At 46.0% G+C, this 24645-nt stretch overlaps 1 protein-coding gene across 11 annotated transcripts in view; it reads left to right on the top strand.

The window, feature by feature from the left end:
* Nucleotides 1-24645, top strand: part of KIRREL3 (kirre like nephrin family adhesion molecule 3) — a 624884-nt gene that overhangs the window by 300644 nt on the left and 299595 nt on the right. The gene's annotated exons all lie outside the window — the stretch shown is intronic.

Raw genomic sequence — 24645 nt, 5'->3', positions numbered from 1 at the left:
TTCTGAGTCATTTACACTGAACCCATCATAATATTGTTCTTGGAAGATCCATTTACATTTGTTCTAAAGGCTTATTTTAAAGTTTATGCAAATGAACTAGATTAAGGTTGCATTCTGGAAACCAAAGCTGGAAAATGGGAAGTTCATTTTAAAGCTTGATGTAAATAGCATTGCACATGTGTTCTAAATTGCTCTCCTTTCTTAGCCCAAGTGTCCTCCCTTCAACCCCCCCTCTCCTAGATCCCACTCAGACCCACAGAGATTCTAAGTGAAATGCTAATTGATGGCAGTTATTGTAATGGAAGGAGCAACTGAATGATAGTCTAACTCTTAAGTAGCCTTATAGCATTGGCATCAATGAGTTGCTCGATTTTCTTTTCTTTTCTTTTCTTTTTTTTTTTTTTTTTTTGCCTCCAGGGTTAGGGGATTGGTGTCTGCATTATGAATCCACTGCTCCTGGAGGCTATTTTTCCCCCTTTGCTGCCCTTGTTGTTTATCGTTGTTGTTGTTGCTGTCATCGTTGGATAGGACAGAGAGAAATCGTGAGAGGAGGGGAAGACAGAGGGGGAGAGAAAGATAGACACCTGCAGACATGCTTCACCACTTGTGCAGCAACCCCCCTGCAGGTGGGGAGCCAGGGGCTTGAACCCTTATCATTACACTGGTCCTTGCACTTTGCACCATATGCGCTTAACCCACTGTGCTACCGCCTGGACCACAGTTGCTTGATTTTCCTAGGGCTTGTTTCTTCAGGACCTCTATGACCTCCTCAAGTGTAGACATGTAACTCTCACCTGCTGAGTTATAGTCTTACAGCACAAGCAAAGCCAGATTCTGAGTTTCTCATATGATGTGTGCTCAGACACAAGAACCACTATTAGACTAGGAGGTAATCTGCAAGGTAATCTCCTTTCCACCTCCAAGACTGTTGAGTATTTGTTGTTAAGTATTTTCTTTCTTTCTTTCTTTCTTTCTTTCTTTCTTTCTTTCTTTCTTTCTTTCTTTCTCCCTTTCTTTCTTTCTTTCTTTATAGAGACAGAGAGGTAGAAAGGCTGAGGGGGCCAGGGGCAGGCACCATAGCAGAGCCAGTGGTATCCAGGCTCAAACCTGAGTCATGTACATAGCAAAACAATGACCTATCCATGTGAGCTATTTCACTGGCCCACTGAGTATTCCTTTTCAAGTAATATCTCTCTGCCTGCCTCCTAATCTCTTGCATGTGCTGCAAGTTCATCGTATGTCCCTACTCATCATATGTCCCTAATGTGGATCTTGGGTGTTTTCCTTGAACAATCTTGATGCACTTATCAAAGTCTGGTAATATGCAAGAAGCCATCCCTTGCTAACTCAGCATGCTCCCATGGGGCAACCACATTGTAGAGTCCATTCAGCTGCTTGCCCTTCAGAAGCCAGCAGGCTCACTGCTGCAAAACACTGTTGATACTGTTGTACTGATGTGAAGCCACATGGATATTAATATCCATATACATATGGAGATGGAGGTGAATAGCATCATAGAGATCTGGATTAGAATTTAGACCCATCTTCAAAGGGCTGGTGAAAATGGAGACAAGGAAACTAGGGAAGAGAGAAGAGAAAAGGATACCTTGTCTTTGACCTGAATTGCCTCTTCCTGCTGTTGAGAAGAGAGTTGGCCTGAGTACCTTAATGTTTGAGGATGGTTTTCTGTTCATTGCCTGCAGACATGATATCCTCCTGGGAAACCTTCTCCCTAGTCTGCCTCTTTCTTTTGTCTCTCACAGCTTCCAAGTCTGCTCTGGCTGGCAATGTTTCCAGAGCTCTGTCACTTCTTATATCATGGGGGACTCTCATGGAACACTGTACCTCTTCTGCTCAGCAAGTCTGGCTTTTTCCAAGGAGTGTGACCTCATTTTAATGTAAATCCTGCCAGGGCTAACTTCTCTGCTCTCTACAAGAGGAGGCTATAGCTGAGCCTGGCGAGACAGAACTGAAAATTTATCTAAATTTGTCTTTCAGTCTATTTTTGTACCCCATGCCCATGGACCCTTCAGGCCTCCCTGCTCCATTAAGGAACCATGTGACACTACCCCCTCCCCAGGCCCTCCATCTTGAAGTCTCTGTTGAACTATACGATTATTATCTCATTAGTCTTCTCTCCTAAGATAAAAGAGGGTACTGGGAGAAAGCAATGTTTTGCCCAAAAGGATAAATCACATATATAGACAGCATGGTTCCTGAATAGGGGAGATGTGAATGAGGTGTGTTCATGGCACCACCAAGCCAGAGTCCACTGTGACCTCTGGGGAATGCTCTGGGACATCCAGGCTGACTTTTCTCCAGATACCTTCCCGACTACTGCAGCACCCAAAGTAGAACAAATGCTGTTTCCATTGAATTTAGCAATGGAGCACTTTAGGTTCTTTCGAGCCTATTTAAAAAGCCATATTTTATACCGCTGCTTCAATTCAGCCCCATCTGCATTTTCTTCCATTAATCACAGTAGAACTCTCCGCCTTAGCTTTCATTACCTGCTCTGAATGAATGTGGAAAGAAAACATAATTAGATGCCACTTTTTAAAAATAATATCTTAAAAATAGAGTGATGACTTAAATAAAAAGGAGGGAGTGGGAAAACACAATTTGAACTAATGAGCCAAATTACTTTGGGTGAAGCTGGACTCTAAAGCAGCTTTTTCTTTCTTTCCTTCCTCTGCCCCACCCCTCCAGTGAATCATGACAAATCGAGAATTCAGCTGGATGGATGATTAGATTTCCTCATCACTGCTGAAACAATGAAATATTTCTATAATATTAAACCCGTCAAACTGATCAAAGTGCAGTGTCAAAATTCTAAGTGCTCCTTCTTGCCCAGTCCCCTCAGCTTTGGCAAAATTGAGCACATTTTATTTGCTGGCCTTAAACTCCCTTAGGTTTTTCAAATCCAATGCATGAGTCCCTATTTAAAGTATTTGTTATACTGCTACTGGAGATATCTACTGCTGTTCAAACCTGAGTCAGAAGTGTTTGTCCTGGGCTACCTGGCCTACCAAGTAACCCACACACCTCCAACTCAGTGTATTTTAAAGATACATTGATGGGGGTGGGGCGGTGGCACACCCAGTAGAGTGTACATGTTACCATGTGCAGGGACCTGGATTCAAGTTCTTGATTTCCACCTGTGGTGAGAAGGCTGGATGAAGAGCCTCATTAGTGGTGAAGAAGTGTTGCAGATGTCTCTCTTTCTGTCTCTCCCTCCCTACCACCCCTTCCTGTCAGTTTCTCTCTATCAAGGAAGAAAGAAAGGAAGGGAAGAAGTAAAGAAGGAAGGAAGGACTGGGAGGGAGGAAGGGGGGAAAGCTTTCCAGGAGTGAATTAACTGTGTAGGCTCTGCCCACTGGTGATAACCCCAATAGCAATAAAAAATTAATGAATTAATTAATATTTTTTAATGAGAGACCAATGCAGTGCTCAGTTCTGACATCAAGCCTGATGCACTTGCAAGTCCTGTGCTCTATCGCACTCCAGCTGTTTCCCTGTCCTGTGTTTTCTTCTCCTTCTTGCTCCAGCCTGAAATACAATAACATCATTAGCACATTAGCATACAAACCAGCTGAGTCAGGTGTGCTTGCTCAGAAGAGACAGGTAAGATTCCAGGTGATGCTGGCACCTGGCATGCTGACTGACAAGACAGATATATTACTGTTAGCCTGGAGCTACTTGACCTTGCCCACATCCTTCAATGTCTGGGAACCTCACTTCCTCCATCTGTAAAATGACAGTGATTCAATAATGCCCACTCAGCCTATGGCACAAGCTATGATGCAGATGAAGATAAAGGGATTTGTGGAGAAGCCCATATCCATGCCAACAGAAGGTCAGATTGTTGTCATGATGGATATCAGCCAGTACTGTGTGAGCAAGTCATGTGCAGAAAGAAGGCAGCTCTCATAGTCGGAATCTACTTAGTCAGGAACATGGACTGGGGGGAGAGTTCAGCTCTGGGATAGACCAGTTGGGATTTGGGTTACCATTCTACCACTTTCTCCCTATTCGACCTTGAGCAAGTTTCTTGATGTTTTTGAAACATGGCTCCTTTGTACAATGGAGAGCTTGCAGATCTGCCTTTCAGTATTGCTGAGGCATTACAAGAATTCACAGAAATGTGTGCTTAAGCACCTGGAACACAGTAGGTGCTCAGTAAATGGTAGTTTTTGGCCCTGAGGGTGTTTTGTTTACTAAACAATGTCTGGAAGAGTAAGACATCGAGAGGCTGTGCTCTGTCTTTGAGGGGTGTGTTGTCTGATCAGGGTGGGGAGGGCCGTTTATTTCTGCATCTTTAAGACTGTTTTCCCACCACTGTATCATCATGGCTGCCCGCCAGCAGTGGGTGGGATGAGATGGCTTCTGTGAGCACTTAGCAAGTGGCAACACATAGGTCACATCAGGACCTGTTAGTTTCCTCCCTGCTAGCATCCTCTACTATATGAGGCTCTTTAGGACTTTCAGTTATTAAAAAAAAAAAAAAAAAAAAAAATCAGGTAGTGCTTCACTGGTGCAGCACTAAACCTCATCTTGAGGTTTGTGTGTTTTGCATGGTTTGGGGTTCTGTTTTGTTTAGCCTTCTGCTCCTGAGACTTGCATGAGCTGAAAATGGGAAGGACATTTCTGGGAAGGGAAGAGGAAGGAAGGAGCCAAAACTGGGGTGGTTACAGTGACTTCATTTCTTAACAAATGAGAAACAAGCTCAAGATTTACAGATTAAGTGCTATTAATTACCACCCAGCAAATATTGAACCACAGAGTGGCACGCCTAGGAGAGCCCAGAAGCCCGGCTAGAATACTAACGGGCTCCATTAGCACACTGCATGACTCTGTGCAGAGAGTGGTGTGGGGACCAGCAGTCTAGAGAGCTCTGTCTACCTGTCCTTTGATCCCACTTCTACCTGCTGCATGAACAGGGTGAGAGGAAATCCCCTACCTGAAAGAACCGAGGACTGGACATGGTGGGGTGGCTGGGCCACAGGGGGCTGCTGGAGGCTGCTTGCCTCAGAGCCACAGATACTTCAGGGGTCTGAAAGAGAGCTTACTCAGTGGTGTACACACCTTGCCATATGCAAGGACCTGGGTTCAGGTCCTCAGTACCATGTTGGGGGCACCATGCACAGCAAGTAGAAGCTCGATGAATGGTAGAGCAATGTCCATGAAGTCTCACCTTCTCTCTCTCCCTCTCTGTTTTTTATGAATGAATTTTTTATAGTTTATTATTCGCTGGATAGAGACAGAGAGAAATTGATAGGGAAGGGGAGGGAGAGAGGGAGAGACACCTGCATCACTGCTTTACCAATCATGAAGCTTCCTCTCCTGCAGGTGGAGACCAGGGGGTTTGACCCAGGGCCCTTGCACATTGTAGCACATCACTTAGCCAGGTGTACCACCATCTAGCTCCTCTAAATGAAATTTAAAGAAAAAAAAAGTTCACCAGTAGCAATGGAGTCTTATAGGCAAGAGGACCCAGTGGGAAAAAAACCAAACAACAACAACAAAAACAAACCTCCAGGCTTTGTTTTTGGGCTTAGTTATTGGCCCCCTGAACTTGATAACTATCACACAGGACACCTTAGGCTTATGAATGTATTTAAAACACCTGCCCCAATCAGGATTTTGCATGAAGAAGTTTCCTCCAGCTCACGAAGTCCCTAAAGGCTCCCCCACACTGGCAGGTTCTGGTGGGAGGAGGCTACTATGTGTCCTACACATGTCTCTGGGTGCAGTGTTAACAGAAGCCATCTGAACCCACCCAGTACTTAGTGGTGGCTACCATTATGTAGTATGTGGAAGACAGAATCTTTGAGATACTAAGAATCTGCCCAGACCCTTGGCCAGGATCCACATGTGACTCAGAGTTGCTGTCCTTTCCCCTCCAAATGTCAGCCATTTCCCCAGGGCCTCAGGATGGCACATTCCCTGGGCAGTGAGTGGCACATGGGGGATAGTGTTGTCATGGAGTGCAGGCCTAGCTCACACACACTCTGCCTGCACCCTGCCCACTGTGGCCAGCACCCTCAGAGCCTTGGAGCAGAGAAGCCAGCTCACTGTGAGCACTAAGGGTGTCCTGCTTTTTCCTGTCCCTGGCCACCAGCTCAGTGCACTGATGGCCTCCCTCATCTCTACAGATGTCTCCCGAAAGGGAGCCTGGCACTGTCCTGTTGATAGGCACAGCTCCATTTATATTGCACCAGATCTACGTTAGAGAGCTGCCAAACAGAGCCAAGTGGGAAATTTACTACTTGAGAAAACTTCAGTCTTTTTTTTTTAATCCCTAAATCTACACGGGGCATTGTTCCTGAGGATAATGTTTCCTGATGTAAAGAATTGCTGACTCCCTAGATAACTAGATTGTGCCTTTTCACACACCCTTCAAGTTCTCCTTCCTGTGTAGCACAGAATGTGGAAGAAGAGTGTGATGTGAGTGTGAGAAGCCACCTCAGGGATCTGTCTCAGTGAGAAAGACCTTTACTCCGACGTGGTCCCACCACAGTGATCTCTATATATCACAGGAGTCCTCACCTCAGCACTGTGGGCCTCTGAGGAGGGACAACCCACTGTAACAGGAGTCTGGGGCTTGACTTGAGAAATGTTTAGCAGCCTCCCTCCCCTCTATCCACTAGGTAGTAACAGATACCCTCTTGGCCTGGTGGTGACAGTCACCTTCAGACATTGTCTTATGTCCCCTAGGGAGAAAATGTGCCCCCTGGTTCAGGATTACTGGACTAGGTGATTCTCTTTCAATGTTTAAGTTCTCTTGTCTAGAAGGTGATGTGAACTCTAAGAAGAGTTTGGGTTGGTCTGGCTGACTGGAAGTATACCTAGAACCAAATCCCAACTCCAAACTGGCATTTTTTTTATAGATAGAAAGATAGGTAATGAAAGAGGAGAGATGAGGGATAAAGATACTAGGGCACTGATCAGCTCTATTATAAGGTGGTATCAGGGATTGAACTAACAGTGTGGGTTCACAGGCATACAAGTTGGTGTTCTCACGGGCTGAGCTAGCTCCCTGGCCTCTTAACAGTGACATTCTTGCTTTTCATAGCTGGTTAAATGACTTCACTCCTCTGAGCCTTAGTTTGCTTCTCTGCACAATGGTGTTGGTATGCATGAGACCCCTTCTGTTTCACTTGGTTTAAATCCCCCCTGCTTAACACTATTCTATTTACATAACCACTTCATTCTATTTACATAACCACTGTTAACAAGTTCCACCCTCCCTCCAGGGCATTTGTGGTTCAGTGATAGGATTCTCGCCTAATCTGCCCCCTCTTTGTCACACTCTGATTTTCACCAGTCACTTTTCTCTCCACTCTCTCTATGTCACATCCTGTTTCCACCTTACTTGGCAAGTATATATAAAGACAGCATTGTGAGTTTTACAGTACTGTACCTTGAGTTTAGCTTAGCTCGTCTTAGATTGTGCTGCGTCCTGCATGAATAAAGAGATACTGCGTACAACCCAGCCATGAGTCCCTCGTCGTCTGTTACCCGCCCGTGAAGCCAGCCCATTGAAAACAACATAACCCGTCAAAAACAACACAATGGAAATGGCAGGACAGATTGCATAAGCTGAATTGGAGGATTAAACAAGGAAACATATATAAAACTTACTGCACATTGTATACTGCACTATAAATGGTGTTCTTATTACCTGGGTAAGTAAAGCAGACCATCTGCTTTTTCTAGAGAGTCCCTCTCACAGGCTTCACACAAGAGCCAGCTGCAATAGATGTGCAAAGAAAGAAACTAATACATGTATTGAACATCTGCTGTGTGTGAGGCTCTATGAAGGCAGTTTCACAAACACTTTCAAGCAAAGTTAGGAACTTGAACAGTATTGAGGATCAATAAAAGTAAGCGCAGGGACCGGCGTAAGGATCCTGGTTCGAGCCCCCCCAGCTCCCCACCTAAAGGGGAGTCGCTTCACAGGCGGTGAAGCAGGTCTGCAGGTGTCTTGTCTATCTTTCTTTCCCCCTCTCTGTCTTCCCCTCCTCTCTCCATTTCTCTCTGTCCTGTCCAACAACGAACGACATCAACAATGGCAATAATAACAACCACAAGGAGGCTACAACAACAAGGGCAACAAAAAGGGAGGTGAAATGGCCTCCAGGAGCGGTGGATTTATGGTGCAGGCACCGAGCCCAGCAATAACCCTGAAGGAAAAAAAAAGTAATAGTAACTGAAGGACCAGGCCCCTTCAGATGGCTGATGCCTGGAAAGTCAGGGTCTGAAGATATGAAGGTATTTGTTTTGTACCTTCAGAATCAGGAATGATTTCCCTTCTTTTTTGCCATTAAATTAAGATTATCTCCTCATCTGTTACCCGTGATAAATGTCAGCTAGGAGAAGACAAGAAATGGAAAAGTAATTTTTAGCTGGATTTGTTCACTTTGCAATGAGTTCATGTCTGCTCTTTGGTTTGGTTCTGCCCAAAGGGCAATTTACTTCAGTTCATATAGAAAGAGACAAGGAAATAATATCTGTCCTTAAATTTGAGTCACAGATTTCCATTTCTCTTCTCTTGTTACCTGAGTTCTGAGACCTGACAGCTGTCTGTTACCTCCAAAGCTAGCTTCTCCAGGAAGCCCCAACTCCCAGAGCCACAGTACTGGGTCACATTCTAGTTTGGCCTCCCCTCCTGCCTCCTCACCCCCTAAGATGACTTGCTCTTCAGTGAAGGTATTGATCTATCATTAGGTTATAGATCTCCTTTCAACAGAGGAGGTGGAAGAGACTGGAAATGGAGATGATAGAAAGTCTCCCTTCCTTTCTTCCTAGTGGTTGCTTACCCCATGCTCTTCATCACTCCAGGGCCAGTGATATTCACCCAGGCTTGTCTCACCCCTTGTCTTGTTTCTTCCCTGCTATACTCATCCACCTCAGACTCATGCTCAGGTTAGCAAATGATATGGCAGGCCTACTAAGTGCCAGTTCCTTTCATGTATTGTTGTTCTTATCTTCACAGAAACCCATTCTACAGACTTTACAGAGAACTAGAGGACACCATCAAACACACCCTCCCCAAATACAAGTTCTTATGCTTCAGTGTAGCAGAAAAGAGAGTCCTGAGAGAAATGAACTTTTGCTGCCTAAGTGTGGAAACACCCCCTGCTGAGTCCCTCTCCTGTAGAGGCAGTATTTGCTCCAGGCTGGGCACAGCAGCAACACCCTCTAACAGAGCCACAAACAGGAGGGCCAGGAGGCACTGCCATTCCAGCCTGACTCCATCCTAGGCATCCACACATCACTCCCTTGATCTCAAGTCATATGATCCTCCAACTGCCCCTGCTATTTCAACTCATGGACTCCAATTCATCCTTCAAGAATCAGTTCAAAAAATCACTTCTTCCATTAGAACTTTTCTGAACTCTCTGCCACCCTCCACTTCTGTGTGTCTTTAGTATTCTGTACATATCTCTGTTCTGTTAATAATGGCACCACCCATGTCTTACCAGCCAATTTCTGTAATTCCTAGCACATAGCAACAGTAGACTAAGACTTCTAAAGGGAACAAATGGGTGAGTGTGGAGGAAGGGAAAAGCTTAGGCCTAAAAACAGATTTGAAATATAGATGTTCCCTGACTTATAATGATTCAACTTAAGATTTCTTGATTATATGGTGGTGCAGAAGTGTTCTGAGCACAGCTAAGATAATTTAGTCCAAGCAGTGGTGGTTGGTAGCACAGGTATATTCAATTCATTTTTCTATCTTGTTTAAAGATGTATTTATTACATGAGTGAGAGGGAGAACAGAGTTCTGGCTTATTATGGTACCCGGGATTGAACTTGGAACTTCTGGGGCCTCAGGCTGCCAAGTCCTATCCCCTGACAAGTTGAGCTATCTCTGGGGCCCTGCCTTCATCTTTGACCCACAGTACTTCCAACTTATGGTGGATTTATTGGGAAATAACCCATTGTACGCCAAAGATGCTCTATAGTTATGTAGAAATGCTCCCAGGAATCTGTCATAGATCCTGAAAGTAGAACTTCACCCCATGAAGCCCTTTCCTTCCCACCACCTGATTGATTTCCTTTCTTGTCTAGCTCCTCAAACTTTCCTGTGCACACAAATCACCTGGGGGCTGTGTTAAAGCAGCAGGTTCTAGATCTGGCCACCTAGCTTTGTCCCCCAATGTCTGAAGCCACTGACCTGTTGCCCTGAGCTCAGAGTGGAGTGGGAACACCTTGTGCCTGCTGGGGAAAGCAGCTGCCTGTTGTGTGTGCAGGCATCAGCACCAGGATCTGGGTGACAAGTCTAGCAGATGGAGACTTGTCTCAAGTGGCCTCGCCCAGGGCTCTGTTCTGGCTCCTACACTATTTAATATTTACATCAATGACCTCCCAGAAACTTCTTCAAGGAAGTTCATCTACGCCAATGACATCTGCTGTGCAACTCAGGCATCAAAGTTCGACATCCTCGAGGAAACACTCATGAAAGACATGTCTCTGATATCTGATTACTGTAAAAAATGGCGACTAATCCCTAGCACTGCAAAAACGGTATCATCTGTTTTCCATCTACACCATGCCTCGGCCTCGCGTGAGCTTAATGTGCAGCTTGGCGATACGAGAATCCGGCATGAAGCCCAGCCAGTCTATCTTGGCGTTACTCTCGATCGCACCCTGTCATTTCACGAACATCTCATAAAAACTGCAGCAAAGGTGGGCGCGAGGAATAACATCATTGCAAGACTGGCCAGCTCCTCATGGGGCGCGAGCGCTTCCACACTACGATCATCATCTCTGGCATTATGCTATTCCACTGCAGAATACTGTGCCCCAGTATGGTTCCGTAACCCCCATGTCCACTTGGTCGATTCCAAATTATATTCCTCCATGAGGATAATTTCTGGAACCATCCGTTCCACCCCGGTTCCATGGCTGCCAGTTCTTAGCAACATCGCCCCGCCAGATATTTGTCGGGATGCGGCATCATCTAAGTTCATTTCCCACGTCTACGCTCGACCGGACCTGCCAATATATGCGGATGTCTTCGCCCACCCTGTCCAACGCTTGACGTCTCGTCACCCAATCTGGTCCCCTACACCTACACTGAACTTCTCTGTTCCAAACTCTTGGAAACAGAGTTGGCAGTCAGCTGAAGTAAAGAACAAACACCTCATCACAGACCCCTGCAAGCGTCAACCCGGCTTTGACCTAGCACGTTATGATTGGGCCCTCCTCAATCGCTATCGAACAGGCCATGGCCGGTGCGCCGCTATGTTCCATCGCTGGGGAGCCAGAGACGACCCAAACTGCCCCTGCGGCTACAGACAGACTATGACCCACATGGTCAACGACTGCCACCTCTCCAGATTTAAAGGAGGTCTCGAAACTTTACATCAGGCTCAACCTGATGCTGTTGACTGGCTACGGAAGAAGGGCAAACGCTAGAAGAAGAAGCACCAGGAAGAGAAGCTGCAGATATGCTGTATCTTGTTTACAGCCAGCCTCAGAAAAGTCAAAAGTGCAAGTTTTTTTTTTAATCACTTCAACAGCTCCTTAAAATCACACATATCAAGGGAAAAATGGGCTAAAGGAAATTCATAAAATATTAAATGACATTGTGTCAAGACACAGATAGGGGCAGAACAGTAATTAAAGTAAACAGCACATCAAAACCCTGGCTAAAACAGTTATTTAAATTGAAAGTAAATGTAGGAGCTGATCATGTAGCCTTGTATAAATGTGTTTCCAAGAGCCTTTTAGGAGTATTAATGATTATGGAAGTATAATGGCTGAATATCAATGATTGCTTTTACAGAAAGTGACAGCTCAGAGAGAAAAGAAAAGAATCCCAATCCTTGGAAGATGCAAACTGGTTTGATCTTTCTGGCACATAGCATCCCTCTAGGGGACAGAGAGGGAGAAGGGGGCCTGAGAAGATGATTAAGGTGTCTGGTGTCTGTGAAGCTCTTTCCTGTGAGTAGGAGGGGTGGGGGTGGTGGGATATATAGTCTGAGCAAGACCATTAACCATGACTATGATCCTCCCCCTTTCTGGTCTCAGATACCTGCTGAATTCCAGCTGTGTGTTTGACCCCAGGGGAGGCCTTGCCATGTCTGAAAATGTTTTTCTACCTTGCTTTCAACTTCTGAGAGGCTCAGCAGCCCCAAACCACAGTGAGACTTTAGAGTAAGATAACTTGACTGTTCCACAGATGCACCAGAACTGGGAGGTTATATACTCTTACTCTGGGGTGAAATCCTCTAAATATTCTGTGACCTCAAAGTTAAGGGTTTCTGTCTTCAGTCTTCACAAGGGAGAGTGGTCACCTTCCACCTATGACATTGGATTAAACCACAGTGATCTCAGGGCTTAGGGAGGGGGTCTGGAAATGAAACACTTAGACAGTTTTCTACCTTAGGGTCTCTTTCCCCTCTGCAGTGCTCTGGAGTTGGATCCCAAGACTCATCTTGAGTTTCTCCTTAGGTGAAATCTCCACTGGGTAGGGGACAGGGGGCAGTGTCCCTGTAGCAAAAAGACACTTTCCTTCCCACAAGTGTCTCCTCTCTCCTCTTCTGTATCCCCTCCCCCACCCCCAGATGGCAGCCAAATCACAGATGGTGTCCTGGTACCAAGCCAGACTTCTCAGACTCACTGCAGATGGGAATGAGAGGGAAATGCTCACTCTTCACTGTGTCCCAAGACTGGCAGGTATTAGACTGGCTTTGACATGAAGCTGTTTAGATCTCACTTGCTTAGTAGGAAACAGTCTCATGCAGCTGCCCACAGTTAGCCAGAGCTTGGAGCCCTCACCTGGCAAATAGTAACACGTCCCTTTCCCTCTGTTTATATTTCTCAGGATGACCTTGTGAGGGCTACTTCAAGGGCAGGGTTTGGACATTCCTGCATCCCTAGCTATAATAATACTCATGAAGATAATAAATAATAATTAACTATGAAGCCACTTTTTTAAATAAGAGTTCCATAGTACTTACCATAGTATTCTAGCTGTAACTTATAATCTTCCTTTCCACATCTTGGCCTCTGCTTGCCTTTCCTGTAGGACTCCTCTGGCTCCTAATGGAGCTGATTGGAAAGGCCTGAGGCAAAGCGGAGCATCTAGGAGGTGAGATTAATGAGAATCCCCATCTCTGGGCTCCCAGGAAGCCAGCAGAGCAGCTACAAGGCCCCTCCCTCCATGATTCTGTTCACCTTCTATTCACCACTTCTCCATCTCTCCCTGCTGGGGGCTCCATCCTCAGTCGCTGCCTCAAAGAGCTGCCTGCATCAAAGTATCTACTGTTTCCAGCATCTTCCTTTCACAGTCCTTTTTGTTCTTTGCTTTTGATCTGGCATATGCTGGGGGGCCAGGCTTTTGTCATTCAGCTTGTGAATAAACGGCAGCACTTAGGGAGACAGCAGCTGCCAAGCCCAGTTCCTTTTCTGGTTCTTCTCTGGCTGGGTGCTGGAGTGGTCAGATGGCTCTGAGCCTACAGGTGACCCACAGCTCACAAATCCAAGACCTGTGTGCAACTAATGCTGGTCCTTCCAGAAGTCACTTCCTTGATCCACTCATTCCCTGGGCCTGACACCCATAGCCTCAAAAAAAATCACTGAAACACGAGAAGTAGGCATGAGAGCACAAAGGCTTGTAGTGGAAGTAACATTCAGACTTGTTATTGAAGAATTGCACAGGTACTGGCCAGATTATCAACCATGGATGTGGTGGGGTGGGCCCCAGAGTGGGCCATTCAAGGCCTGAGCCAATACTAAAGGTGAGAAAGAGTATGGTCTGTCCAGAGAACTGCAGGTGACCCAGAACTGCTGGAGCAGAGCTGGGAGGGAGCAACGAATTGAGTCTACGGTGGTTGTGAACCACCATGGAGAACTTTCCACTGGTGCTAAGGAGTTGGGAAACAGAAACATGCAAACAGAACCATCCATTTATCAATTCAGAATCCTCTTGGGAGGAGAGCAGCTTACAGGGAGAACCTCATGACAAGTAGGACAGCTAGGTAGGAAAGTATAGTCAATCTCTTTGAACCTGGGTCAAGATTTTTCCTAGCCTGGGGTTCTGCATCCACATTCAGCCAAAACTGCTAATGTCCGTTGGTTAAACTTATGGCTGTACAACCCAGGGATACCCAAGAGTGACTATAAAATATGTCCAACTTTTCAGCTGTGCAGGGTTCAGCACTCCTCACCCCGTGTCACTCAATGTCAGCTATGTAGTGTCACCTAAGCCAGGATTTCTGGGGGTGGTGAAGAGGGCTGTCCTATGCATTGCAAAAGGTTCCACAGCCTTCCAGGTATCCACCACCAGGAGCCCCAGCAGTCCCTTCATCTTAAGAATCAAACATCTCAGGGGGTGGGCAATAGGTAGTACAGCGGGTTAAGCGCACATGGCACGAAGCGCATAGGACTGGTATAAGGATTCCTTTTTGAGTCCCTGGCTCCCCATCTGCAGGGGGGTCACTTCACAAGCAGTGAGGCAGGTCTGCAGGTGTCTATCTTTCTCTCCACCTCTCTGTTTCCCCTCCTCCCTCGATTTCTCTGTCCTATCCAACAACAACAGCATCAGTAATGACGACAACAACAACATAATAAAATGGGGGGGGGGAATGGCCTCCAAGAACAGTGGATTCATGGTGCAGGCACTGAGCCCAAGCTATAACCCTGGAGGGGAAAAAAAAAATCAAACATCTTTCTAGAGGTTGCTGAACACCCCCAAGGGGGCAGAGTCACCTTCCCTGGTGGGATTCTCCTTGCTTCTCTGCCCACCTCATGCAAAGCCCAAGTTGTAGGTTGTCCAGGTTTGGAGTCCTGTGAGGGAATCACTCATTCTGGAAACTAAGGCCCCTGTGTAGTAGGTGGCCAGCAGCTGAGCAGACACAGCTCAGGTGAGCAGACACTGCTGGCTTCAAACAGGTCAGGCAGGGTGCTTAATGCTGGATATGAGTGGCAAGGACTCGCCCTGCCTTTCACGGGGAAGGCATGTACACTGGTGAGTGACAGGCACAACAGAGGCCCGTAGGGTACAATGGGAGGATAAATCCACACACCACCCCCATTCTACAGAGGGCAGGATTGAGACCCTTTGGATCCCCTGCTCTTTTAGATTTCCCCTTTCTCCTGTACCTCTGGAGCCCTGTCTATGCCACTGGGGCCTTCCTGTGACAATAGTCACCTTTTGACCACATTGACACACTCCTATTGTGTCCTTACCCCATCACTCCCACCTGCTGGTTGTCCCCCACTTCTGGGACTCTGCCATGTCCCTTCCTGCAGGAGATGACTTGGGTCTCAATTGTGTGAGAGGTGTTAGGGCCTTCCAGCATCCTCTGCTTCTCTTGGAGTTTCTGGGTTCAGGTGTTCCTGCCGTTCCCTCTGTGTTCCCCAACATTGGATTGGGGGGCAAGGGATTCAAAACCGTGTCCAGCTGTTGTAGATGTCCCCACCTGGGTCTGCACCCCATCAGTCCCTCAGACATAGTGCTCCTCCACACACCCCCACACATACGTACACACTGGAAACCACTTCTTTGGCCCCTTTGTCCTCAATTGACAGTGCACATTTCAGTAGCAATTGTGGAAATGAATTGAGCTAAGTCAATCTGATTTTCTTTGGGGAGAAAATCAAATTCTTCATTTTGTAAGACAGATTAGAAGAGGGAGGCCAAAAAAACACAGCTTCCCCAAGGTGGGCTGGCAGACTGAGAGGGGCCAGGCACACACAGGGCACAGCCACTCAGCCTGAAGCTTCCACAGGCCACGGAGGGAAGTGAATAATCAGAAATCAAGGAAGAGAGGGAGAAAGAAGGGGCATATATGTTACCATAAGCAAAGACCTAGGTTCAAGCCCCTGGTCCCCACCTACAGGGGGGAAGCTTTCTGGGTAGTAAAGCAGTGCTGCAGTTATCTCTCTCACACTCACTGTCTCTCTCTCCTTCTGAGTTTTTTTTTTCTCTATCCAATAAATGAATATTTTTAAAAGAAAACAAGAAAGAAAGAAAAAGAGGAAGAAATGTGGGAAGGAGGAAAGGAAGACGGAGAGGAGAGGAAGGGAGAGAATGAAGGAAGAAAAGAAAGAGAAATGGAAACTAAGATCGTCTCTATCTGTGGTTATCAGCCTGCATTCAAGGGAAGCTGATTCCCACGGGGCAGCCCCAGAGGCATCTACAACAGATGCAGTCAGAGCAACTCCATTTTTGCAGCTGTTCTCTATGATTGATTCAACAAATGCTTGTTGGGAACCCATGAGATAGGGGTTATTTTGCTTTTACTTGGAAATGTTTGCCACAGAAGGGGGTGAGGGTGAGAGTGAGTAGCATCAGTGCTTCACCTGATTTTGCAGCTGAGGAAACCGAGTCTCAGCAGGATGAAGCTACTTAACCAGCCTGAGCAGACAGATGGTCAGATCCTGACTCTTCACCCAAATTCTGCTTAATCCCTGGGCCTGCCTTAGGGCATACCCCTGGGGATAGCAGACCCTGGGCATCCTCGATAAGACTAGCATCCCAGGGAGGCATGAGGGGCAGTGAAAGAAATGGAGGGGCTGGCAGGCTGGTGGGTGAGCAGGGCAAACTGAGAGGCAGGATTGCATCTGTCAGTAGGCACTGGGGATGGGGGTGAGAGGAGATGTCAGAAGGAAGAAGGGGGTGCAGGCAAGTGTGATCCCTGTTCCCCACCCAGGGAAGCATGCTTGGGGCCTGGGCCCTGGGGTGGGGAGTGCAGGGCATGATGTACAGACAAGGTACCCTTCTATTTGGCTTTGATCACTCCTCATAGTGCGCTCTGCCAGAAATACCGTATCTTTGATCTCTTGTCACTGAGGTTGAGTTTCTGGAGCTCATAGCATCTCCTTGAGATTAATTCCTGGTGGCATTCTGGCACCACACTGTCCTCTCCCATACATCACCCTGTCCCCGGCCCTCTGGCCTGCTGCCTCAGTGGTTACCCGCAGACTTAGAGATCACTCCCGTAGGCCTCCCCTGCTGACCTCCCCTCATCGATACCCACATGGGTTAAAGCCTTGGTGAAGTGAAAGCCCATCAGGCAGACAGCAGCAGACAGGCCTTGGATTCCTGGACTGACCAGACAAGTGACATTAAGTACATCCCTCACCACACTGAACTTTTGTCTCTTCATCTTCAAATTGGAATAAAAATATTTATTCTGCACCTGACACCCTACCTGGTACAAAGCCAAGGCATCATAAATACTTACCAGTGAGTGAAATTAACTGACTGGTTGATTCATGATAAAGCAGTCAACAGGACAGCTGTTGCCATGGTTATTTAAGGTCTAGTTAAGACAAGGATCCAGGTTCAAGCCCTGGGGGGGGGGGAGCTTCATGAGCAGTGAAGCAGGTCTTCAGGTTTCTCTTTCCCTGTCTCTCCCTCCCCCTCTCAATTTCTCTTTGCCCAGTCAAATAAAAAAAATGTCTAGTAAGAGCTCTTGGTACATGGGCTGGTGTTAGTATCACCCCCTTGACTCAGTCTCATGGATGCTTCAGTGGGATTTGAAAAAGCAAGAAAGGACTTGAGAAGAAAGGCAGCTAAGGCATCCACCTGGGCTCAGACTTGGGGTGACACATCGACTGAACAGCAGAGAAGACTGCTCTGTCCCTCGGGGAGAGAAAGGCTCCACTCCAGCTGGAGACCCACAGAGCCCACCCAGCTCCTGGGAAGCCCCTCCTGTTCCTCCTGATCTTTGCAGAGAGCTGATAAGGACTGACGGGCTCAGAACCTCCAGGGTGCCCAGCTGCTAGCTCCTTCACTCTGCATCTTGTTCATAAGAGGAATGAGCTATGACAGTGTGTGTGTGTGTGTGTGTGTGTGTGTGTGTGTGTGTGTGTGTGTGTTCCTGTCCTGTGAAGTTTGAATGCACCACTGCTCAGGTATTTTAAAGTGTACAGAAAGTGAGCCAACCTCAAAGAGACAGAAGCAAGAACTCTTACATCAGAAGCAATCTTCCCCTTACCATGTTTGTTTTATTAAGGAGTAGAGTTTTACACGTGTAGATACACACGTGTATATAACTCACCTCACCTCCCACCAAAATTCTTGTGCCATCACACTGACTGCAACCCTCCCTTTATTCCTCCTTACTGCCTCTTCCACTCCCTCTGATAAACATTCTGGTGTTCACAGTCCCAGAGGTGATGTAAAGGGCTTTTTTTTTTAAAGATGATGTTCTTCCCTCACTGGTCTCTTTATTTTCTTAATATTTTTATTTATTTATTTTTGGATGGAGAAAATCTGAGAGAGAAGAGGAAGAGAGGTAGGTGAAGGGGGTACAGGTGACTGAAGCACAACTTCACCACTTGTGAAGCCTCCATCCTGCAGGTGAGGACTGTGAGCTTGAACCCAGCTCCTTGCACACTATAACATGTGTGCTCTACTAGGAGCACCATCACTGGCCCCTTCACAGTGGTCTCTTCTGTCTTCATTGGGGCCAATTCAGGCAGCATGTGGTTTTCCTCTCTGTCCTCAGCAGCAGGCCGGGCTCTGACAAAGGGCTCAGCAAGGCACAGTGACTCACAAGAGAGCCTCAGCATGTTCCTCAATCATGCATCACTGTAAGTTTGCCCAAAACTCTCCAATCATGGAGGTCTGTGGAAGCCAGCAGATGAGTGGTCTAGTTTTTAGCATCTGTGTTTGTAAATGGAAGGCATTCCCAGGAACCCTAGAATGAGGCACAGCATGACACTTGCCCTTGTCTTCAAGTGTTCTGATGGTGGTGCTGGCTGCAGGACTTGCTTCCAAGTGTTTTAGTTCAGCTAGCATTTGTGCCGTTCCCTCCCTTCCTTTTTCCTTCCTCCTTTCCTTTTTAATATTGTATTATGTTGTCTTAGAAGTTCACAAATATTAATTGAACATCACTATGTAATCAAGCTCTGGTTTGGGTACTATGAATGTAAGCACATAATGCACTGTCACTGCTCTCAAAAAAACTCAGTGTAGAAAATACATGTTTGCTTTAATTGCTCTCCCAGGGCCTTTATTTTATTCTTATTTATTTATTTATTTTTATTGCCACCACCATTATCACTTGGACTTAGTGCTAGCACTAAAAAAAGGGGGGTTAGGCAGGATATGCAAGACCAAAGATTGAGCTGAGGACCTCAGGCACTCTATTCTTGGAGTTTACTCTAAGGTGTGCACTCTAGAAGTTTTCTCCTAGACCCAGCTTTCTGCTGTAAGGCACCATCCTCTCATCCTTATATCTGTGTCGCGTTCCTACCTCCTGGACTGGGTCAGAGGCCTAAATGGCTGTACAGGCATGAAGCTGCAACCGCCCATCCTTCATCACACAGCTATCCCCATTAGACCCAAGAAAGCACCCCCAACTTCTCTGCAAACCCAACAGGAGGCCCCTGTCTTTGTTATCTTGAGCAGGCTCTTCTCTGTCTCCAGAGGAGTACCTGCTGTGTGCCAAGGTTGTTCTGGATTCTCACATTTGCTATCATATTTATCACTCAAAATTCTTTAAGAGAGGTGCATTCCATAGCTAAAGAAACTGGAGCAGAGGACAGTTAGTGACTTTCCTACAGTCTGAGCCCATGGGTACCAGGAGGTGAAGTGTCATCAGTCTGGACTTGATGTTCTTCCCAAATCCCTGTGACGTTTCTCATTCAGTCAGGCACAGGAAGCCTTCTGAATCCCAGCCAAAACTCTTCTTGTTCCATGGCTCCCTTCCTTACTAGCTCAGCTGGGACCCAATTAGCTTCTTTCCTGAGGAATCTCAGTTCCTCTCTCTTCCTCTGAAGTAGACCCTTCCTCCCTGACTTCCAACCTTCACTCTCTAAATGTGTCACACCTGGTCCTCAGCACTTCTGTCTTCCCTTGCTGTTCCATCTCTCCTGACCTGCTCTCTATCTCCTCTTCCTTCTCCCAGGCATCTTCTTCAACCCCATCCCTCCAGCACCATCCCTCTGCCTACAAGGCCCAGCCACAAGCTTGCCTCTTCCTCTTCAGTGAGGGTAGTCACACCTGGTTTACCTGAGACAGACCTGAGGTCATTAGTAATAATGCCCATTTATTCCTCAAAGTGTTTTTGCCTGGATGAGGAATGTCTTCACTTGGACTAAACATAGGAGTTAATCCTAGTCTCAACCACATGAATCTAAGTTAAAAATCACTTTCAGGGTCTAGGAGGTGGCTCAATGCCACATGAGAGCACTGAGAGAAGAGCAACTCCACGGATGGAGGAGCAGTGCTTTAGCTCTCTGTCTCTCTGTCTCCCTCTCTCTCCCTCTCTCTCCCTCTCTCTCCCTCTCTCTCCTTCTCTCTTCTCTCATAAATACTGGGCTGGGGCAGTGGCTTAGCAGCATGATGCATGCTGCAGGCCATGGCACCATATTTTTTTTACAAAATCACTGTTTGTCACAACTTCCTGCCCATCTAAAGTTTGTGTTTCTTTATATGTATCCTGCAGATGTGCCTGTTTCCTCTGGGTGAATTTTATTTATTTATTTTTTAATTTTCTTTATTGAGCATTTAATGTTTTACATTCAATGGTAAATACAATAGTTTGTACATGCATAACATTTCTCAGTTTTCCATTTAACAATACAACCCCCACTAAGTCCTGTATTCTTGGACCTGTATTCCCCCCCCACCCCCGAGTCTTTTACTTTGGTGCAATACACCAATTCCAGTTCAGGTTCTACTTGTATTTTCTCTTCTGATCTTGTTTTTCAACTTCTGCCTGAGAGGGAGATCATCCCATATTCATCCTTCTGTTTCTGACTTATTTTACTTAACATGAATTTTTCAAGGTCCATCCAAGATCAGTTGTAAGTGGTGAAGTCACCATTTTTAATAGCTGAGTAGTGTTCCATTGTGTATATATACCACAATTTGCTCAGCCACTCATCTGTTGCTGGATATCTGGGTTGCTTACAGGTTTTGGCTTTTATAAATTGTAATGCTAAGAACATATGTGTACACAGATATTTTTGGATGGGTATGTTGAGTTCCTTAGGATATATCCCCAGGAGAGGAATTGCAGGATCATAGGGTAGGTCCATTTCTAGCCTTCTGAGAGTTCTCCAGACTGTTCTATCTGGGTGAATTTTAACTGCTATAGTAACATCTTCTGAGAGGATCTAGGGTCTCCTCATGGAGAGCCAGGCAGATCCAGCCCGAGCCCAGGTCCTCTGTGCTAGCACACCCTGGGCCTCTTCTACTAGCAGACAGGCCTGTGCCAATAGGGGGCTGAGACAAATATTCCAGAGTCTCACAGTGTTTAAAGCCACACCCTTGGCTCTTTATTGGATACCTGCTGTCTGTGTGGTATTGGGGACACAGTAGCAGACAATATAGGGAGAATCCCTGCCTCAGAAGCTCACCTTCTGGTAAGACAGACAACTCACAAATAACCATATGATGGCAAGCATTGATGACAGATGCAATGAAAAAGATAAGATGATGCAAAAGAAATAATGGGGGTGGGGAGGAGAGGATAGTAAAGACCAACATTTTGAGCCTGTGTGTTGTCCTTGAGGTAATTTGTGCTGAAACAGAGTTCATGAAGGAGAAGGGGAGGACTAAGTTCAGAGAGGTAAATGGGTCAAGCCCTGACTTGCTACTTTGGAGGGTTTGAACACAGAAACAGCAGGACATGTGAATCATCTGGCTGCTAGGCTGGGAAGGGACTTTAGGGGCAAGAGCAGAAGCAGGGACACCACTTAGGAGTCGATGCTTTTACCCAGTGCAAGATAATGCTGTCTAGGATCAGCATGGCAGTCCCAAAGATGGTGAGATAAAAGACTGACTGGAGTGAAGTGCCAGCAAAAGAGAGATGTCAGGGATAACTTCTAAGGCTGTAGCCTGAGCAGGAAGAAGAACAAAATTGACCTTTACTGGGATGAAATGATTTTCCAGAGGAGCAGGAAGAACAGGCTGGGAGTCAGGACTTGACTTTGGATGGGTGACATTTTAGAAGTCCACAAGACATCCAAATGGAGATGTCAGGCAAGGTTATAGATTTCAGGATGTGGATGGTCTTGGCATCACAGGAGTAAATGAGATAAGCTAAGGGTGAATGTAAACAGCCTAGAGAAGCCCTAAGGCCCTCCACCATCTGGGAACAATAGAACTGGGAGGGGGGCAACAAAGGAGTTAGAGGCAGAGAAATCAGGAGGGACAGTTGGACACAAAAGAGATTGTTCTCCCAAACACTAAGAGAAGAAAGCTTTCCAACCGGAAGAAGTGGTCAATCATGTCAACTTAGAGCTGGCCACTGGATTTAGCAGCACCCTTGAATAAACTGTCTCAGTGGAGTGCTGGGAGCAAAAGCTGAAAGTGGGTTCAAGAGCACATGGATAAAGGGGAAATAGAGACGGTGAGAGACAGCTCTTTCAGGTTACATAAAAGAACACAGAGAAGGAGCTGTAGCAGGAGGGAAACAAGGGTCACGGGAGGTTTCTGTTTCTAAAAAAAAGTTAAAGATATTACAAGGTGGCTAAAGAGAAGATGGTTAAAAAGAGAAAGGGGAAATAAATGATGGCTGGAAGGAAGGGGAGCAGGAATATGGATCATAGTCCTTGGGTAGGAGAGAGGGACTGGGAATAGGTATCAAAGAGGAGATTTGGCCCAGAGCCCAGGAAGCTCTGAAAGAGGCCCTGGTACATTTGGCAAGTACCTAAGTAGTGTCTCAAATACTAGTTTACCTTACCTATTTTATTATTATTTTTTTACCATCGTGTTTATAACTGGAGTTCTATACCTGCACAACAGTTCTACCACCTCTTTTTTTTCCTTTATTGGGGAATTAATGTTTTACAGTTGGCAGAAAATATAATAGTCTGTACATGCACAATATTTCCCAGTTTTCCACATAGCAATACGACCCCCACTAGGTGCTTTGCCATCATGTTCCAGGACCTGTACTCCCTCCACCCCACCCACTCCAGAGCCTTTTCTTTTGATTCAATATACCAACTCCAGTCCAGATTCTGCTTAGTGTTTTCTCTTCTGATCTTGTTTTTCAACTTCTGCCTGAGAGTGAGATCATCCCGTATTCATCCTTATGTTTCTGGCTTATCTCACTTAAAATGATTTCTTCAAGCTCCATCCAAGATGGGCTGAAAATGGTAAAATCACCATTTTTAATAGCTGAGTAGTATTCCATTGTGTATATAGATCACAACTTGCTCAGCTACTCATCTGTTGTTGTACATCTGTGTTGCTTCCAGGTATGGCTATTACAAATTGTGCTGCTATGAACATGGGTATACACAAATCTTTTTAGATGGGTGTGTTGGGTTCCTTAGAATATATCCTTAGGAGAAGAATTGCAAGGTAATAGGGTAGGTCCATTTCTAGCCTTCTGAGAGTTCTCCAAACTGATCTCCACAGGGGTTGGACCAATTTACATTCCCACCAGCAGTGCAAGATGGTTCCTTTGTAAATTCTACCACTTCTAGTGCTCTTTTTATTTCATTTTCTTTTCCTGATAGTGACAGAGAGAAATGGGGTGGAGAAGAGAGACAACTATAATATTGTTCCACTGCTCTTGAAGCTTCTTCCCTGCACATGGGGACTGGAGTCTTGAACCTGGGTCTTTAGGCATATACCTTGCCAATTTTTAGTAATGGTTGTGAAGACTTAAAAAATAATATGTGGGAAGAGGTTTCAGGGAATGAATAAAAGGGGTCATTGTGATAGTTGGGTGGTGCTGGGATTTGGGTGATGAGTCTTAAATAGACAAAAAAAATATGAAGCTATATTCCCAATTAAAAACTAGTTACCAGAAGGATGAGTACAGGTGATCTCACTCATAGACAGAAGTTGAAAAAAAAAAAAAAAGATCAGAAGGGAAAACACTAAGCAGAACTTAGACTGGAGTTGGTGTATTGAACCAAAGTAAAGACTCTGGGGTGAGGGGTGGACCTAGTGGGGGTTGAACTGTTATATGGAAAACTGTGAAAGATTATGCATGTGCAAAGTATTGTATTCTACTGTCAACTGTAAACCATTAAACCCCCAGTAAAGAAATTTAAAAAAAAACAGTTTACATGGCACTGGGGCTTCAATAACACTGCCAAGCAGCCTCCCCAGACTGACCTCTTCTTTATTAATTAGTACAGGAAAAGAGAAGAGGGGGGAGGTAGACAGAGAAAGGACAGGTGCCTCCTCACAGCTTCCCTGTCCATGGCACTCCCCCAGTACCCTCCCTTGTGCCCACTTGGCCAGGTTCAGACCCAGGAGCTCCTGGGTTCTACTGGATGAACTATCTCCTGACCCTATCTCATGATATCTTATGGTACTATAAATCAATGATAAATCAGTACTGTTGATTTTTTAAAAAGGAAATGTTAAAATAGCAGCAGTGAGATGTGTAGAGCAAGTGTCACAATGTGTACTCCAGAGAAACTGTTCTATAAACGCTGGTTCCTTTGACCCTCTCCAGTTCCCCTCCCCACCCCAAGATTGCTCTGGGGACCTCTGACTCCCTTGAGTGATCCTTCTGCTTCCAGCATGGCACAGAGACCAGTGGGACTGGAAACAACAGGAGCAGCCTTGAGCTGAGATTCCCAAGCCTTCTTACCCTCCATCTGTCTCAGTTGATTTTTTGCCTGTGGGGCTGATGAGTCATTTTCCTCTGGTGATTCTTCACTTCTGCACAGCTTTGGGTCCTGGGTTCTATAGCCCACACA

The sequence above is a fragment of the Erinaceus europaeus genome, chromosome 20, assembly GCF_950295315.1.
Source record: "Erinaceus europaeus chromosome 20, mEriEur2.1, whole genome shotgun sequence".
NCBI lineage: Eukaryota > Metazoa > Chordata > Mammalia > Eulipotyphla > Erinaceidae > Erinaceus > Erinaceus europaeus.
The sequence above is the reverse complement of the archived record's forward strand: the minus strand, read 5'-3'. Positions and strand labels throughout refer to the sequence as shown.